The sequence below is a fragment of the Dermacentor silvarum genome, chromosome 2 (genome assembly GCF_013339745.2).
Source record: "Dermacentor silvarum isolate Dsil-2018 chromosome 2, BIME_Dsil_1.4, whole genome shotgun sequence".
NCBI lineage: Eukaryota > Metazoa > Arthropoda > Arachnida > Ixodida > Ixodidae > Dermacentor > Dermacentor silvarum.
The window spans coordinates 161,531,148-161,545,997 of record NC_051155.1 but is presented as its reverse complement, the minus strand read 5'-3'; the positions used below and the strand labels follow the sequence as shown (position 1 = coordinate 161,545,997).

General features: G+C 47.6%; 1 protein-coding gene across 1 annotated transcript in view; it reads right to left on the bottom strand.

The window, feature by feature from the left end:
* Nucleotides 1–14,850, bottom strand: part of LOC119441978 (microtubule-associated serine/threonine-protein kinase 3) — a 71,264-nt gene that overhangs the window by 3,731 nt on the left and 52,683 nt on the right. The window lies entirely within an intron of this gene.

Here is a 14,850-nt window from a genome sequence, read left to right as displayed (position 1 = left end):
GCAGCGAAATGCAATATTTTGCCTCTGAATATTGCACCAAAGGAAGCTCTTTTTTGTTCAAAAGACTGCACAAGAAGACAAGGCATGTTTATAGCGCGTAATGAAGAATTACTGGCCGCATTCACAAAGCTTTTTCTTCGTAACTGTTGTTTTGAATTGGCTGCCGCCTTCTCTAATAGCATGTCTGCTATCAGGAAGTCGCTGGCATATGCTCTTAAGAACGGTTCTAGCGTAAGTGCTTTTTTGTAAATACGAACCTAGACGGCGCAAAAGTACAACACGTGCACGAACAATCTTGCACAGGCCCGCGATGCGTGCTGGCGCTTTCTTTTCGTATATATAATTCCGGAACATGTACACATGGGACCGTATTCACAAACCTTGTCGGTTGCAAGTGTGCTTTTCTATGCTAACTTATGTCCAGCATAAAAATTTTTCTGCAATTTGCTGTTGCGAACAATTTCAGCATAAGAGCATCTTGTACCTACCGTGGTGCTACAGTAGCTTTGGGGTTGTGCTGCTAAGCCCGGGGCGCAGGATTAAAAACCGGTCGCGGTGACCGCAAGCAAATAGACAAAAGCAAGGCCGCAAAGCATGCTTTGTTAACGCACCTATGAGAGCTGCTTTAAATTACTGCTTTCAGTTCGCAAAGCTATGCCCCTCTCCTCCTCCCCGGTCCCCTTGGCACCAGCCAAATTTCTCTCATAAAAAATATATTTTGTCATCAGAGTAACCCACATTCGTTTTTCTAAGTGGAGAGATCACATTTAGCCCTTTCATGGCCCGCTACCTGAAACATTTGCAATTGCCTTTCCTCATCTGTCTACAGTCTTTGTGACAGGGACATGTTGAATATGCTGCATGAAATAACTCCATGATGAGTTGCTTCTTTGCCGCATTGCTTATTTTGATATCAAAGTACATGTTTTATTTGGTATTACATCTGTTTTATGCTGTACAGCTCAATTGTACCTATTTGTTTCTTGCCTCTCATCTGTTCAACCCTTTAGAACATCTTTCTCACGTTTCCAATTTTTAGGTAACACATACTATATTTTAACGTTATGTCTCCAAAATGAGGCGCACGATAACATTAATACTTATTGTGCTTTTTGATCTTGAGAAATGACCGGTGAACATATGGTTACACTGGGTACTTGGGCACCAGAAATATTCTGGATGACTCAAAAACAATCTTTCTGGTCTTGAAGCAATAAATAAAAAAGAAAGAGATGGAGAGTCGCGCTCAGCGGTGCCGCTTCTGTAATGAAGTAAATTGAACTAATAATTTGATGCCAGCTATGTGGCCTAATGGCCATTTTGAAATGTAGGAGGCTTGTAACTAGACTTTTATAACGATTCTTTCTACTTTCCAATATACACGTGAGCCGTAATATTTTGTAGCTAAGATAATATAATTAGTTTATTTGGTTAATGAATTGCTTTGGTTTTCTTTGGAAATGATGTCTGCATGCGCACATAATTCATCCATTGTGACATAAAAAGAATGCAGAAACTCCACTGGAGTTGTATAAGTGTACGTAAGCATACCCCCAAATTTAAGTTGGCACACCCCCAAATTTAGGTTTGCCCATACCTAAATTTCAAGTTGACCCACCCCCAAACTTAAGTTGGCCCACACCCAAATTTCAGCCGGCCCATCTACAAATTCAGTTCACAAAGATGGCTAGGTAAATTTAAGTTAGGCCACCCCCAGATTTCAGGTCAGCCCACCCCCGAATTTAAGCTGATTTAAGCTAGGCAACCCCAAAATTTAAGTTGAGCCAGCTGCAAATGCCACGTTGGAACACCCCAAAATTTCACGTTACTACAACCCCAAACTTCAAGTTGGTCGGCCAACTTAAAATTTGGGAGTGGTCCACCCTAAAATTCCAATTGACCCACCTGCAAATATCAAGTTGGCGTACTGCAAATTTGAAGTTGGCCCACCCCTACATTTAAGTTGGCTCACTTGCAAATTTGATGTAGGCCCCTTGCAAACTTGAAGTTCACCCACCCACAAAATTGAGGTTGGCCTAAAAAATTTGAAGTTGGCCACCCCCAAATTTTACTGGACTCACCCACCAAATTCAAGTTGGTCCATGCTCAAATTTAAGTTAGTCCACCTCCAAATTTCAATTTGCTCCACACTCAAATTAAAGTTGGCCCATGCCCAAATTTAAGTTTGCTCACCCATAAATTTTAAGTTGGTCCACCCCAATTTTAACTTGATCCACCCTCAAATTTCAAGTTGGTCCAACCCTAAATTTAGTTGGCCTACCCCTAAATTGAAGTTGACCACTTGTAAATTTCAAGTTGGCCCTCCTGCAAGCTTGAAGTTGGCCCACAAGTAGGCCCACCCCCAAATTCAAGTTGGCATACCCGTAACATTAAGTTGACCCGTCCCAAATTCCAGTTGGCTCACCAAAAATTTAGGTTGGCCCACCTCAAAATTTAAGTTGGTCGACCCCAATTTAGGTTCGTCCGCCTGCGAATTTCAAGTTGACCCACCCATAAATTTCAAGTTACCCGACCCCAAATTTCAGTTGTCCCACCCCCAAATCTCAGTTGGCTCACCCCTATTATAAGCTTCCCCATGCATTTTCTATGGAGCCCTATGTATCCCTATGGGTATTCTGTTCTCATTTTTATTTTTGATTTAAATTCAGCATTTTTGTGCAGATACAAGGCATTACACTTTTCGGGTGACGGAGCTGGCATACTCGCCAAAGAATGCTTGCGAATAAATTCGAGTAATGTTTTTGTAGCGAGAGCTACATTGGCCGTATTCTCGCCATCTCACTGTGGCCGGTGGCCACACCGCGAGCTGAGCCGTTGTCTAGCAACTGCCGCAGCTGGCAGTGCCGCTCGCCGCGCCATCTGCCACGACGTCAGAGAAGGAGCCAGTACGTTGCAACAACAGAGGAGGAGCCGGCGTTGCATCGTATATATAGAAGGGGCGGCTCGGTGGGATTCGTCGGCAGATATGGAAAGTGAGTTGGAGAGACTAAAGGAAGCCAGGCTTCGTCGTCGGAACGAAACCAATGAGAGGCAGCCAGCCGAGGAGACGGATGAAGAACGAGCCGCACGCCTCGAGAAGCGTCGTAAGTACGAAGTGGCCAGGCGAGTGGATTCAGATGAGGATAGCACCCGAAACGTGTTCAAGTCACTGGACGACAACCCCTTATCCTCCCACCTCACCGACCATCGGGCCGTCTTTGTGGCAATTGAGAAACAACAAGATGAAGACTTTCAAAATAAATGCGTTACACTTTAAAAAAAAAAACTTGCATTCAGCCGCGCAACGCTTGAAACAGCGAAGCTGGGCGATCATAGCCCAGCATTCTCCGGAAGTGCGCGCGAATTTTTCATCTTATTATTCGTGATGATGAAAATTTCTTTTCGCGCGTCTCGGACTTACGGCCGTCACTGCGCGTTGCATAGCGCAGCTTGCAACACCGACACCGCGTTCGAATGCCGACACCGCGTTTCAGGAGACCCGCTCTTTTTCTTGCTCTCATAGCGCGCAAAACCTCTTCAACTCGCAGAGCACGAGCGTACGAACGCGTCAGCTGTTGACGAAGACGACGACGCTCGAACACAATCATATGGTTCGCATAAATGCACGTTCTGCAAGCGTGGTTGCATAGCCTTTTTATTGCGATAGCAATTATATGGACACTCCAAAGCCGATTTCTGCCGTCGGCGTCGCCGTCGCCGTCGCCGTGAGGTTCCGTATGACGTCAATGGAGATGAAATCGTCGCCGCGCGCCGCCGAACGCTGTATGTGCGAGTGAAAGGGCGCGAGGGACTCGCGCTTTCACGGGGAGTGAACCCACGGCGGAGAACAAACGCGCGTTCTGCGCCGTGCTCAAGGGCTGCAGAAGTAGGCGTCTCTTTCCTCCTTTACAATCACCATATATGTAGAGCAAACACTCCTTCTTCCGACGCGCGAAAGGCCGTGGGGGAGAGGGGGAGGGAAGGGAGGCGATGTTTAGCTGCGGCACCAAGTGCCTATTTATATCAGAGGCTCCGGCAACAGTCACCAACGCCGCACGCATTTTGTGCAAACGCGGGCAAAACGCCGACGGCGTCGACAAGTTCTGCTATGGCCAAAGCTGCTGCATGTCCAAGTTAATACAGCTGATAAAGCTACTATCATTACTCCGTATAGCTATCTACAAATTTCCTATCGCAATTGATGCTTCGCTTTTCAGGTGAAACTGCGACAACTTTTTTTATTGCGATAGCAATTATATGGACACTCCAAAGCGGATTTCTGCCGTCGGCGTCGCCGTCGTCGTCACCGTCGCCGTCGCCGTGAGGTTCCGTACGACATCAACGGCGATGAAATCGTCGCCGCGCTCCGGACGCTGTATGTGCGAGTGGAAGGGCGCGAGGGACGCGCGCTTTCACAGGGAGCGAACGCACCTCGAAGAGAAAACGCGCGTTCTGCGCCGTAGTAGTAGTAGTACTGATTTTATTGAAGAAGAAAAATGACGCTTATTTCTGCTGCCCAATAGGGAGCACGGCGCAGCGTCAGTGCTCCCTGGAGGGCTGCAGAATTAAGCGTCTCTTTCCTCCTTTACATATATAGAGAGCAAACGCGACTTTTTCCGTCGCGCAAAAGGCTGTGGGGAGACGGGAGGGAGAGAGAGAGGGGGGAGGCGACGTTTAGCTGCGGCACCAAATGCGTATTTATATAAAAACGCCGCGCGCGTTCAGTGCGAACGCGGGCAAAACGCCGACGGCGTCGACAACAGTTCTGCGCGTTGCTGGTGCTGCTGCATGTCGGATGAAACTACTATCCTTACTCCGTATTGACCCTTTTCGCGGCGATCCCGTGGGCGCTACCATGCTTGATCACGTGGTGACGCGTCCATTGCTTGCCTCAACTGCCTCCGTTGCCTCCTTGTTTCCAATGGAAGTGTATGACGCCGGCGCGGCTTAGAAAACCTCTGGTTTTCGGAGATATCGTAGACGGTGACTAGGTGGACGACACGAAGCTTTGATCACAGCTTCAGAGAACATGAAAAAACGCTTTAGGAGCTGATTAAGCTATATCCAAACGGTGCAAGCAGCGTATATGGTGCTTGTTCTAAAAGCGGGGCTAAATATATGTATTCCAAGCTATCCAAACGTTCCGCTCATGAATTCAGTCAGGATTAGTTTGTTTTGCTCTTTGTTCTTTATTCGGCAAATATTTTGAAGCAGTGGCTTGTCAGTTTCTGACTCAGTGAAGTTCCTCGGTGCGGCCACTATCTGATTAATTTTTGCCTAATCGCTCGCGGGTGTGCTCAGTTCCGATAGATTTGTTTTTGTTGCACACAAGGCTTGAAACGTAGCTGTCTTGTACACTATAATGCCTTGTAGCAAATATATATTACAGCTAGTAACTCGCTTACTCTTGTGGACCATCACGAAACATTCAGCCTCGACCATTCATGCGCCATCGGTGTAGTCCGTCATTTATTGTGCGTATATAGTGCGCATATATTCAAGTGTGCACCTATTCATTTATTCTTAACACGTTGGTGAAAGAGCGGGCGTAAGTTTCCGTGCAAGTTGGGGTAGATGTGTGCAGAAACGGTGCACGAAACCTACTATGACAGGAAGCGGCGCTACTCCCTTCGTCATTGTTTAACGAGCGGTACTCACTGTTGCCGACGTTCCTGGGATGAAGCCCTTTCTTTGAAGGTTAGCGATACAAGGCTGGCGGATGAGCAAATTTCTGTATCCTCGAGGAAAACCGTAGATCACGAAGTTCCGGTAACACATTCGGACAGTTGCAGCAGCGGTCCGCGAACTTGGCCACACAGATTCATTCTATTCCTTAACATGCCAGTCACTATTTTTACAGCCAACTACTGCACACGTCTTCAATCCACATGATTCAATCTAGCATGATTGGAGCACAGTGTGTTAGCGAAAACTCAGTTGCATTTCCGACAGCTGATCGCACAGAAGCAAGGTAGAAGCGGTAATGGTTTCGTATTCGTGCGCGGTCGCTGAGGAGAGGTATGGCGCGCCGCCGTGAGCGCCATCTAGTTTCTCTAAAACAAACTGCTCCGCGAAAAGGGTCAATAGCTCTCTACTAATTTGCTATCGCAATTGATGCTTCGCCTTTCGGGTGAAACTGCGACAATTTTTTTTCATTATTGCTAGTGGTTACGACGCTCACTTTGGGACCGGGGGTACGCGGGTTCAAATCCCGCCTCGGCAAGAAGGTTTATTTTATTTTCTTTCTTGGTAGTGTCTTGCTACGCACCACAAATTACGGCTGGCCTAAACAGATTCGCTGATAAAATGTCGTCTTTAATGTAACCATAACTTAACGAGAGGTAACAACCAAACCTGCACACTCAAACGTACTAAGCTAAACGATAAAGATGTAACCATAGAGAGAACCAAGCTAAACAATAAGATGAACCGTACCTCTCGCTACGCACACCCAGGCATAACTGAGTTAAGCCACAGCCAATTTTTGAGGTTCTTTATTTATGTGCTGGAAGTAAAAAAAGAAAAAAAGCTCCGTCGCATGCCCCCGCGCGAGGGACACGTGTAAATGCAGAGCATAGTGGGGTTCCGTGGTGTTGTGTTGTTGGTGTGGTGGTGGTGGTGATTGTGTGGTGGTGGTGGTCTGGGTTGAGAGAGAAGAGAGAATCGTAAGTAGGTAACGTAAAGTTGTTTTTATTGACAAAGTTGTTATATTGACAGACCGTTATTGCCGGTGCCGTTGTCGCCGCCGCCGTTGACGACGAAGCCGCTGAACCCGTCGTTATCGTTGACGCCGTCGCTGACGTTATCGCCGGTGTTGTCGGGCTTGTTGTTGGCGGCGTCGACGACGAACGCGCTCCAAAGAACCGGCAAGGCGTTCGTGCGATGCGCCGCGTTACGCATGTTCCCGACCATGGTTAAGTTGTTGTCGAACCACAGCCGGTCGCACACGTCGCAGGCTGTGCCCGAAGCTCCGGTCCAGGAACTCGCGTTTGAAGCGCGCGTCGGCACCCCCAAAGTCCCGTTGACGTTGCCCGACGGCTTCCGCGCCAGCGCCCTCCGGGGCGACGGGCTCCGCGGCGGCGGCGGCGGCCTCCAGACGACGACGCTTGCTCGCCGCCGCCTCTCGTTCCCGTACGCCGGGGTCCGCGGCCCGACGCTGACGTGTCGCATCCGCGTGTCGTTCTCGACTCGAAGGGTCCGCGGCCCGACGCTGACATCTGCCCGCGGCTTCTCGTGCACGCTGCTCGGGATCCGCTTGTCGACGTTGACGCCTGGCCGCGGTTTCTCGTTCACGAAGTTCGGCGTCGGCAGCACGCTTACGACGCTTGCGTTCGGCGTCGGCAGCGCGCCGCCTCGCCGCCTTGTCTTCTGCCGCCGTCGACGAAGACGATGGTACGATGTCTTGAACTGGTGCTTCGGCGCTGATGTTGGATTGCGTCGAGGTACTAGTTGAAGGTCTTGCTTCCATCGCTTATCAACTGCGACCGCCGACGAACGCAAGAGAAGAGAGCGCAGGAGTTGACGAGTGGAGCCCGCGCCAACCCGCATTATATTCCTAGCGCGCGCGTTAGAGGGAGAGGGGGTGGAGAGAGGGCGCGCTATCACTGCCAGCACCTGCTGTTACTACGGTGCTTGCAGCGCTGGAGCGCGACTCAACTTCGACGCTTCGCGCGCTGCACATGTGCTGCAAGCGTGATGCGGGAGAGGAGGAGTGGGGGAGAGGGCGCACCTGTGCTCGAGCTGTTGCGGACGGACGGCGCACGCTACATGTGAGTTAAAGAAATGCTCTGCATTTAAAAACACTGTGTAGTGAAGGTGAGCTACTCAAGAGATCCTCAGTATTGCTTTACTGCCACAGCAGTCTTAATAGAATGACTCAGTGTAGTTTCGAAGAACATTATAAAAATTTGTCAAATGAATTTCACCCAGAAAGGGTCAGACGATCACTCCTAAGGCGAGACGTGAATCTCCCGTCAATCGAATAGCTCATGACTGCAAGCTATTCACAAGCTAGCGTTCATTGTTCTGGAGTAATGATGATGATGAAAATGTATTTATTGGAGGATGGCTCGAAGGCCTATTATGTGGAATAGGAAGGGGAATAATTTCATGTTATTATAATTTTTATTATTGCTTGCCTGATTACTACTTCGAGTCATTTTAGAATGCATATTGCAGCGATTAAAGCAACCTCGAGAAAAACGAACTAAAGTGCCTCCTCTACCCTATTCTAAAAGGTTTTCGAATACATTTTTTTAATACTCTTTCTAATGAATCACCTAATCGCATGAGGAGCATTGTGAATATCATGACACACGAAAAAGTTGAGCCCGTAACTGAGTGGGAAGAAAATCTTTTTCTTGCAGTAACTCTGGCTGCCATAAATGCGACCGGAATCTTTATTGGGCCACAGAAAGTGTCGCCACAACGCAGAAGAAAGGGTATATGAACTGCGTGATAACGACCGTCAAATAGCAAGGACCTTGTTACTTATTCATTCCAAAACACCAGTAATGTTCTGGCTGAGGTAATATGATAACAGGGCAGAAAAAAAGTTAAGGCCGAAGTTTATTGCTTTAGTACACGGGGCAGAGAAGTCATTCTAGTCCATCAACATGACAAAGCACACGGCAGAGTAATTTAGGAAAGGGCTTCTTACTGTCCAGAGCTTTGGAACAACAACGACTCTATAAAAGGGTCATGCAACTTGGACATTACGCAATGAGTTTCTTTTCAAATTTAAAGATAGCTTATTTTCCCTTTTTGCGCACACATTTTGGCAAATTTCCCTAGCGCTTCGAGACACATGGTGCGTTAGGCGCCTCACATGACAAGAACTTTAGGCTGACAATGAAGACACATTCGTCCTGTTGTTACTCTCATTGTACTCTGTCACTGTAGCGTGTTTCTACAAGTTAAAGAGAGAGGGAATAAATTTTATTATAATACAGCCCCTACTCCGAAGATTTTGCTACGAGATTGTTATTGCCTGCCTGCCATGTCTCATCCAGCATGTTACGCACGTGCACAACAAGGGCCCGGAGGAGAAGAGAGGTATGGGTTCGGCGAGTAAGCCAGTCATTCGATAGTGCAGGGTGTTGGGTGTGCTGGCACGGGACCGTTGAGCTGAGGGGCAGTCACATATGGTGTATGTTATAAGGTCATGCACGTAGTGCTTTGTGATGCAAAGTGTTGTAATGCCGAAAAAAGACTTCTATTTTCTCTACAAAGTCCACCATGGTGGCTGAGGGACGCGAAAGTTACCGAAATCTACAGCGCGTCCCTTATCGTAGTGTGAATTTTGTCTTGCTCGCTCTCGAAAAAACACCGAGTCCCAGTGTGCGTGGGTCCTTCATATTTTCTGTTCCATAGACGATACCTGCCGTTGTTGAGGAAGGCACACGAGTTCAGATGAGAAACGGGTGAGCGCGTCCGCTCGCGGCCGTCTATACGAGCTACCGTGCCTGACTGAAATGCAGGCTACTGGCCATTTGCAAAAATGTTCTGGGCATGCGCAAGAAAGGTATTTTCAAACCAAATGTGTTTTAGGAAGGGAAAGTTTGCCGTACGAATAAATGCTCAATGTGTGTCTGTGTTACTGGTTTTAAGATGAAATCTGAACGTCTTAGCAAAATTTTCTTGCAGATCATGTACTCAGCCGAAGGTAACACTTTCGTTAGGAACAACACTTTGTTTCGTAATTACCCTAGAATTTACTGACAGAGCAAAAGCACTTATTATGTGCTGAGGAGTCCAACTCAGCTTGCCGAGAAGCAATGAAATATCGCCAGTAGAAATAGCAGGTGTATGCCTTGCTTTCCCCAACCGGATTTTGCCGTACAGCACCGCAGCAACAAAGAGGCCATGCACTATTTTATAAGTTGTCAGTCAGGCACACGGAGACTCACGTCCACGTAGGTGAAGCTCCCTCCCTCTCCTTGGACCCGCCGCAGTGAGAAACCGAAGCCCCAGAACTTCATGTACTTCTTCTTCCGGTAAAGCATGAGATCCACCTTCTCGGTGGACCCGCCGTCTTTGCCATCCACGCCTGCAACAAGCGGGCGCTCGTTCAAGATCGTCGCCATGTCCAGTGATTTGCCGCGTGCCATTAGTCCCGCAGAAATGGTCGCCAAATTCGACATGCCCAGAAGTACTTTTCCAACCTTACTCACCGACCTTATACTAACAGTACGGTGCACATCACCGACACGCGCGTACAATAAAAGTGGTATATGGTTTATTCGTTGAAGTCTAGCCGTTAGACATTGTTTTCATCGATAACCCTGGGGAAATCTCGGAACATATCCCAAGTTGTCAATTGTAAAATTGTCGATCGTAAAGTGCGCTCCTGTATGAGCGAAAAGCAACAACAGTACCAGAGCGACTACACGACATGTTTCGTGAGTGCACTTACTGCTCAGAGCTATAGTTCTGCTCATGGACGTGGGAGAGTTCGCCTGATAGTCGATGGCTTCGGAGCTCTGCCCGCTGGTCTCCATGAAGGATTCGGACACCTTGATAGAGCTCTTGCTCGACTTTACCTGGGCGAAAACACGAATTCCATGTCACTTCTGGGTTCGCGATTTCATGGCACTTCTGGGTTCACAGGAGAGTGTTTATTTTCTAGAGTTTTCCCATTCTGGTCACCGTTCCTGATGTTATAAGTGACGTAACAACCCCTGAAAGCAACTACAGCTTTCTTCTACAACCGCCTGCACTTTAGAAAACATCTAATAAAAAGCTATTCGTCGAGTTGTGACCCAGTGTCCCAAAGCACTATAGCTTCCAAATTAAGAAGAAACAACTTCACGAGAGCCACGCTTTCGTAAGCATATGCGCATACACGAAGGCAAGTTTTCGAGCATATCTACGACGGTGACATTATACTTAAGAGGAAATTAGGTTTAACATGGATTAATTGCAACTGAAAATGGATGTCTGCGTACCTTCAGCATGAGTTTCTTGAAGCTAGGCGAAGCGTAGCAAAGCAACGGTTTCTGGCTTTCGGCGCTCACGTCGGTCATTTCCTCGATCTGCTGGTGCTTGCGCTTGTCCTCGGGGTCCCCACTTTTGCGGTCGTTTTCAGCGTCGGTGTTCATAATTTCGGCGATGCTCGGTATGTGACACAAGTCCGTCTTGTTGTAAAGCACCTGCCAGTCGAACTTGTCGAAGAATGGGTGCGTCTTCAAGTCGCTGTAGTTGCGCGAGCCGAGACGTTCCACGGGGTTCTTCTTGAGCATTCGGTACGTCATGTCTTTGGCCGGTGTCGTCGCCGAGTGTGCATGCTCATCGACGCGAGGCCACTTCAGCGGCGACGTGATGATGCGTTCGCGAAGCAGCTGCTTGGTCTTTCCTCGGAATGGCACCCGGCCGGTCATCAACTTGTACATGACGACGCCCGCCGACCACCAGTCGGCAGCACGACCTGCGCGCAATGAATGACCGCGGACTGCGCGTATTGTGCGAACAGCCCCGGCCAAAACCTCCCCACCATACGCGTAAGGCTTGTGTGTGACTGGCTCGTATGCAGTCGGAGGACCAACACCCGAAGTCATGCATCGCTAACCTCGCGAAATAAAGGAGAACGAAACAAAGCAGAGTAACGTGTTTTGCGGTAGACAAGTGGTGAGCACGATAACTATTTACTTCAAAGCAATACAATTCGCTGTTCGCTGCAGAGCGTATGACGTACCATACGGTCTCCTTTTGAGAATTTCCGGAGCCATGTACGGTATGGTGCCGGCCGACTCGCCGTCGTGGAATTCGAAAGGAGTTCTCCGAAAGTAGCCCCTCAGTAAACGCTTGGTGACTGCGTGATTGCGTATGCATTGATCACTGCAGAGGAATCGGTCATGCACACTTTGGGATCGTGCATGTAAAGTGGATACCAGAATTCACAAAACCTGACACCGTAAACGCAGATCCGCAGAACCACCGAACTGTAATCCCGCAGAATCGCTCATGTGAGTGTTGCTGGGGTGCAAAACTTTATCAAAGGTGAAACTTACACACCGTTACATTGGTTACAATAAGAACAGGTAAGAATACTATAATTTTATTGTGTTTTAGAGAGATAGTTACTAACAGATAACAGGAATAACGAATAGATTTCGTGGGGTCTGACGCCAGTACCATCCTTTTCTCGTTAAAAAAATAGTCGACTTCAGCAGATCAATGTCATAAAGGATTGACAGCAGTATCGGATAATAAGGTCCCTATTAGTATAGTATTAACTACGAGAGAGGGAGAACGTTCATGTGGATATTGACGGATAATCATTGAACGATAGGACCTTCGAAAAGGTCCTATCTTTCTTCTTCTTCTTTCTGGGTGTTTACGTGCCAAAACCAGTTCTGATTATGAGGCACGCCGTATTGGAGGGCTCCGGACTAATTTTGACCACCGTTCTTTAACGTGCACTAAAACGCAAGCATACGGGCGTTTTTGCATTTCGCCTCCATCGAAATGCTGGCCGCCGGGGCCGGGATTCGATCCCGGGATTCGATCCCGCGACCTCGTGCTCAGCAGCGCAACGCCTTAGCTGACTGAGCCACCCCGGCGGGTGGCTCAGTCAGCTAAGGCTTTGTATGGTACGTCTTTACCATACAAAATTACAGACGGTAAAGAATAGCATGAATGCGTGCGATATTAAACGAGAGATAATGGTCGGGTGCACTCGCTATGACATATTACATGGCCTACTAAGTGCTAGACGCAATTATCTGGCAACCTCAAAGCACACTTTGGTAGTGTTTTTATTCAAATTGTAAAAAAAGGCCAGAAAATGTGAGAACACTGGTGTTTTCTTAAATCGTTTACTTAAGGCAAAAGAAAACAGGCTGCACTCACAGTGACCGTTGCACACTTTAGTTGTGTCGAAGTCGATGACTTTCACTCGCCCGCCCGGCAAAATGAGCATGCTGGAAAAGACAGTTTAATGTAAACGTTCACCAAGTCCTTATATACAGTCGCAAAAACAAGAAGTGTGTTTCGAAACGCACAACGGCTAAGAAAACATTTTAACATTAACCTGCATGATCACGTTTTCAGTATGCCTCATTTTAAGGCAGCACTGTCACTCACAGCCTGAAAAACTGCCATCGAAGCGACCTAAAAAGTGCTTCGCCATCACAGCAGAAGAGCTGTTTCCAAGCACTGAATCAAATTTCCACTGCAGCGTAGGTTCACGACCTCCATATTGGTTTATTGGTAGGCTTTGCAAGCAAGTGCCCCGTTGATAGCACAGCACATCCGTGCAGATATTAAACATCCAAAATCTCTACGGCCAGGTAGAGACGATCTCATACTGTGCTAGGCAACTCATATGTTCGCCCCACCGTCGGCGGTTGGACACACTGGCCCGAAAGCACGAGCAGCCACTCACTTGGACACCTTGACATCCCGGTGGAGGAAACCGCGCAAGTGCATGTGCTCAAGCGCGAGGATCAGTTGCGCCATGATGATGCGCACCGCCTCGATCTCCAAGAAATCCTCCTTGGTCACAACGCGCATCAGGTCCAAGCCAGCGATGTACTCCATGATGGTCACGTACGCCTCCTGCCATGATGCAAGCTCGGGCGTTAGAATGACGACACTCCGTCACGGTCAAGCAAGTCACTGCGCATTTTTTTTTTTTTTTTTGATGGCTAGCTTCAAATTATTTCAAAATTTTCTTGCCAGCAACATTTAAAAAAAAGAAATGAAGAAATATATAAACGTGTTTGGCAAAAAAATCAGAGCACCTTTCTTAAAGAGATATGGTTGAACGCAAAGCTTTCTCCCATGCAAACTGAATCAAAGTCGAACTTCAAAGCCAACGACCACGCAACGAACTCAAGAAATGCTGAGCTACCCGATGCGATGCATATGTGATTTGATTGCTTGTGTAGGATTGCAGTTTTTTGAACGTTGAAGTTGAATGAAGACAGTGCTTTAAGTTGCATAGCCTTTATTTTAGATCATGTAACCGTTTATTACACGCACACACTCACACTTTCACGGACGATTCTTCACTTGCACAGTATTGCCTTGTGATCGCTGCGGTAGACGGTCAAAGGCTCTGCCGTTGCCGATACACGGGATCGGCCTTATGGGCATGATCACGCTCGCGCTTACCTTCGCGTACGGCAGCCTCTTCTACCGTGCGCTGCACCCGCGGCCTACCCATGGCGACGGCCAGGAAGGCATTGCGTGACGCGCGCAATGCGATGCAGATATATACAGTTAGTCTGGGTAGCGTGGCGTTGCAGTTTCCATTGTTCTTATCGGTACAACTGCGAATGTAAACTGTAGTGTACTACGATAGGTATGTCGTGCACCGTTGTTCTATTGTGTGCGCAGATGCGCAGATAGTTCCATTGTGCAAGTTGGCTTTTCTCCAGTGCGTTTTCGGTGCTCACGGACAAATCAGACAGACATACAAAGCTTCACTTTAAAATATTTCAATTTAGAGCTAGCTGGAGGAAAAAAAACGAGTTTGTAGAACAGCAACTATAGAAGATAGTTTCTCTTAAAAGTGTAACCTACATCAGACATTGATCTTGGCTTAGACAACGAGAGCATGCTGAATCTAAACCGTTGCATTTCATGCAATGTTAACGTGTCAATATGAAATGTCCTTCTTGCGTCTCACTCTGAAAGAAGTTCGTAGAAAATATTACAGTACCCTGTTATATATATATATATATATATATATATATATATATACATAAATTTGTGGTAAATAAATAATGTGTTTACTTATTATTTCTCATAGCTTTAATATCAGACGCCTCAGGGCAAATGTACAGAGGGGCCCACTGTTAAAGGGAACACCGGAGCACGTGGCGTCTGCTCGACGCCACTGCCGGT